Source organism: Cornus florida, unplaced genomic scaffold (assembly GCF_030987335.1).
Source record: "Cornus florida cultivar Cherokee Brave unplaced genomic scaffold, ASM3098733v1 CherokeeBrave_3.0.0_Hap2_Chr01, whole genome shotgun sequence".
In the NCBI taxonomy this organism is placed as follows: Eukaryota; Viridiplantae; Streptophyta; class Magnoliopsida; order Cornales; family Cornaceae; genus Cornus; species Cornus florida.
In genome coordinates, this window is record NW_026775571.1 from 13,701,049 (window position 1) to 13,706,337 (window position 5,289).

Consider the following 5,289-nt stretch of genomic DNA (forward strand, 5'->3'; position numbering starts at 1 on the left):
CATACGGATAGGATAGCGCTGGACTCGGAGTACCTGGGTGATCAGATGGCCAAATGGTAGAAAAGTGGCTCGCCTGGGCTTGGCCTTGCTAATATAAGTGGAATATAACTTCATCATGACACTCCAGTAGAGTGCCAGCATAGAAACCCAGTGGCCTGTGTAGAATCCATAAAAGGCAACTAGAAAATCAGACCACCTCTGGATCTTATGGCCTGCCAGAAATACGTTTTGGTATAGGACCGAATTGTAGAACCAAAGCTCATCAGGCAGATAAGTCCGAGTGGCGAAAAGCTCGCCATCTGCATAGTGGTCTGTGAGTGCCACAACTATGTCTATGTAAGAAGGCCTCCTCTCCAAAATAGGATAATGAATATCGGGAGGGCAGACATAAGGATATCGGAATGATCTCGCTAGAATATCAACTGTGATCTGGATGGGGTAACCATCGATAGTGGTGCGTAGCTCTGATAAGTTACCCAGGGCCGGACGGAGATACTGGTAGAATAACCGCACAAGTCACGGATAAACTGGATAAGTGATTGGGGCAAATATAGCTGAAAGACCCCTCCGGTCAAGATCATCGTAAGCTGGCCGGGTCAGTAGATACCGGGAGAAGAAAGAAATGTTGAACACTGACTCATGCGCCACCTGAAGGCGTAAGTATATCCTGTCAGGTCTCTCGGGGACCAGGTCTGGCTGTATTGGTGGTGGTGAAGGAGATGGTACATGCTCAACCTCAGCTGAAGAAGATGATGCGGCAGCCGAAGAATGTAGTCTAGAGTCAGCGGATTGGGACTGAGCTGTATCTGCCTTTGATTGGTCCTGTATCTGCTCTGGCTCTGGCTCTGGCTCAGGAATGGGGTCCTGGACGTGAGATGGGCCTTCCTGGTCGTCTAATCTCCGCCTGACTCTGCGATGATAATGTCCATGGGCAATAGTCTTGACCCTAGCCATGGCTTGCAAAATAAAAGGAAAACTTGCAAAACAAGTCAGTAGCTGAATAAGGAAATAAGGCATAGCATATAGAAACATGTATGTCAAATAAGATAGATAAAATAGAATAAAGGACATGAATCTATGCAAGTGATGAGAAATAAATGATATTAAGTGACTCATGTTTAGATAGTATAAGTATGGAATGCATCCAATGTGGAAAACACAGGCATTGGGCATGTATGAGATAGTATGGAATCACAAAAGACAATGTGTGAAGTGTATATGCAAATCTGTGAAGTTCGATCGATCACAAAAATGTGAGATCGATGAAAGTTAGATCGATCTGGAATTGAGTTGGATTAAGTGAGATTGATGCATTTTCGATCGATCTAAGAAATACTTAAATCGATCGAATTCTGCAACTGATGCAAATCATCACAGATTTGTGACTTTGATGACACGGGGGCGCCCAAACAAGTTTGTGGGACCCACAACATAACAACACATGAATAAACAAGTATCTTGGCCCACAATCTTCAAAATTGAAATCAAAATTAAAATTTATACAAAAATATATACACATATATACATATATATACACGCATGCTCAAAGCTTCAAATATGGAAAGAGATTAAGCATGAAACTTCATATCTAACATAGTAACATTAAAATCATGTGATTTGTAACTCGAATCAACATCAAAAACTCAAAACTCACCTTCCCCGAGGAGAGAAGTGGATTGAAGGAGAGATAGATGAGATCTGAGATAGAGGAAGAGGGAATCGAAGCTCGGGAAGCCTGTCGGAGTCTCGCCGGAGGTTAAGAAGATTGGTTGCAGCGGCGAGAGAAGGGATGGGTCTTAGATCGATCTTTGAAATCGATCTAATGACCTTAGGGTTTTGTTTTTTAAAAACATTTCCCGACAGGTTGGATCGATCAGGGAAATTTTTTGATTGATCGAACTAGATCGATCTTTAAAATGTTAAGATTGATCTTTATGCACTAAACGAAAAATTTAATATTTTTATTTTTTATTTTTTTTCTTTTTTTATTTTTATGAAAATAAAAGTAGAGATTAAAATATTTTTGAGTTTTGAGAATAAAATAAAAATAAAATCGATCAAACTAAGATCGATCGAAAAGGTACTTCGATCGATCGAACAGGTGAAAACCTGCAGAGAAGTTCGAACGATGGACAGAGAGGCCTATTTTCATGGATCTAAAAAATTTTGTAAGTGTGGAGTGAAGATCGATCCAAGAGCAATTTCGATCGATCTTGGAGTTTCAGATCGATTGAAATAAATTTTGAACGATATACATAGGGCTAATTTATGCAAGAAATTCTCGATCGATGGAACAGATAGATGATTGGATGTAGGGATGGGTGTTCGATCGATTGAACCTCTTTTGAGATTTATTAAACTTGGACAAAATGCTTATTTTTAGAACAAAAGTGCATGCATTCTCAATCAAAGTCTTAGCCATGTGTATGAATTCCAGAACATATCTAGACGACGCAAGAAATGAAATTTTAAATAGAAATAAGGGAGGAATAGGGTTGTAAACCCTACGAAGCATTTACTAGTCTTTAACGTCTCTAGCAAGACGTTAGGTTCTTTTAGCCCAGATCAAAGATCTTATAATGCATCCCATCCTTGACGGGGTGAAAAGCACTTTGAATCCCACCCAACGATGGTTCCCTAAAGAACTCATTGGATTTGATTCAAGCGACGTTGATAGTCCTTGGTTAAAACAACTCTCGGGCTTCCATGCCCTTGGAAAATTTATCTTTGAAGCAACTTTCTTTGAATTCTCTATGGTAGACAAACCATGGAAATGCTCAACATCAAATAAAGACTCTATTATTCCATATTCATTATCAAGACATTTCTTTACAACATAATTATCTTCATACTTATCCATTGAATTCGGGGTTGGATTGAAAATATTCAACTTCACCTTCATGTGGCCAAAAGAGATTTTCATTATCCCCGTCTTACAATTGATGTTGGCATTTGCGGTTGCCAAGAAAGGACAAGGATAACAGGAATTTGGCTCTTGGGATTTGGGACCGGTTCCATGTCAATGACAACAAAATCGACGGGAAAGAACTTATCAATTTTAATCAAGGCGTCTTCAATGATACCCCTAGGATTTTTGATGGATCGGTCGGCAAGTTGTAAATCTACCGACGTCGGTTTCAAGTATCCTAAGGCTAATTTGACATATACTGAGTATGGAAGAAGATTGACACTTGCTCCCAAGTCTAAGAGAGCTCGATTGATGATATGGTCACCAATGACACAAGATGTAGTAGGTGAACCGGGGTCTTTGAACTTTGGAAGAGTGTTTTGTTACAAAATAGAGCTCACTTGCTTGGTCAAGACCACTTTCCTGGGTGCTTGGCTTTTGTTCTTCCTCTTTTGGGTGCAAAGATCTTTTAAAAGCTTGGCATAAGCCGGAATTTGCTTGATTGCATCCAAAAGCGGAAGGTTAACCTTCACTTGCCTAAACACATCAATGAATTCATTTGTCTTTGTCTTTTGCTTGTCAAGATAAATGGATCCTTTTAAGGCATCCGGAAATGGAGCTCTTGGCTTAAATTTTTTTTCAAAATCCTTCTTTTAAACATCATCAACACAAGAATTTTTCAAATCGTTTTTCAAATCATTTTTCAAATCATGCTTTGATTCATTTAACAAATCATTTTTGAACTCACTTTTCAAGTCACTTTTTGACACTTTCTCATTTGAATGATCATGCATATGCAATGAAGGAGGAAAATGGTAAGAAACGGGACGGGTGTCAACTTTTGGTTGCACCAGTTCACTCTCTTCATTGGACACACCTACTTAGTTGTCAATGATTCTCCCACTTCTCAAGGTTGTCACCGCATTGATATGCTCTATTATAGGACTTTTCGATGAGGAATGAGTCTCCACAACACATTGTTGCTTTGGTGGGGTATTCAAAGGTATTTTCCCTTTCTCTCTAGCATTTAAAGTACTAGCTATTTGCCCTACTTGGGTTTCTAGCTTAGCAATGGATTGAGAATAAGAATGAAGCAATTGAGTGTTCGCCTTTAGAGTGCCTAGAGCGGTCAAAACTTTCTCTTCAAAGGCGGGAGTCCTAGAGTTTCCTTGAGAATAAGATGGTTGAATAGGAAAATGAGAATTAGAAATTTAACTACCATGGGATTGAAATGATGATCTAAAACCTTGGGAACCTAGGCTTTGCATCAGAGGTGGAACATACTTCCCTTGAAAACCACCTTAAGGAGGGTTTGAACCTTCCCCTTGGCTTTTCTAAGAAAAGTTCGGATGGTTCCTCCAACTAGGATTGTAATGATTGCCATAGGGATTATTCCTTTGGTTAGCAAAAATAGCATTGGTTTGCTCATGGTTGTCATTTTGCACATGTCCGTGGGGACAATTAGAAGTAGAATGCAAGACACTAGAACAACTCATACATGATTCATTACATGCACGATGGTGAATATGAGTAGGGGAAGAAGATACTTGATTTGCTGAATTTTGGTTAATCAAGAATCGATCAAACCTTTGAAATAAGGATTTCATCTCGGCGGCTATATCATTGGAGTTGTCAACTTGATACAAGCCAACATTCTTCATTCCTCCTAGATTTCTACCATTTTTAGAAGACAGAGATCTATGCATGAAATTTTCACTCATACTTTCATACAATTGCCACACATCATTTTCATGCTTATGAAGATAAGAACCACCCATTGATGCATCAACCATACCCTTGTGATTATCCGGTAAATTTTCAAAGAAATATTAAACTAGTTGCCACTTAGGTATGTCATGATGTGGGTATTTTCTTAACAAATCATTAAACCTTTCCCATGCCTCGTGAAACATTTCCCCATCCCCTTGAGAAAATTCACGAATGGAAGTTCTCATGGTAGTGGTCTTTGAAACCGGATAGTACTTTTTCAAGAACTCTTGTTGCATTTTTGCCCAAGAAGTTATCAAAAAAGGCCTAAGGTTGTTGAACCAATATTTTGCCTTGTCCTTAAGGGTAAAAGGAAAAAGTTTAAGCCTTAACACTTTTTCTGGCATGTCCGTGTATTTCACGGTGGAACATATTTCAAGAAACTCATCCAAATGCTTGTAAGGTTCTTCACTAGGAAGTCCATGGTAATTTAGAAGCATTTGAATAGTTTGTGGTTTAATTTCATAGTGATGTGCTCTAAATGGAGGCAATTGAATGCAAGTGGGTGCATTATATTCATTAGGCACATAATGGTCTCTCAATGCAATGGGAGGATTCACAATTGGTGGTGCTAGACAAACACCTTGATTAGCTTGAACTATGGGGGGTTATGG

The 5,289-nt window shown here is 39.1% G+C and overlaps 1 non-coding gene across 1 annotated transcript; it reads left to right on the forward strand.

Moving 5' to 3' along the window:
* The first annotated feature begins 4,759 nt into the window (after nt 1-4,759).
* On the forward strand, nt 4,760-4,866 carry LOC132284149 (small nucleolar RNA R71). The gene has a single exon (XR_009472209.1). It is a non-coding gene; the product is annotated as a small nucleolar RNA R71 (small nucleolar RNA).
* Nucleotides 4,867-5,289: the final 423 nt, after the last annotated feature.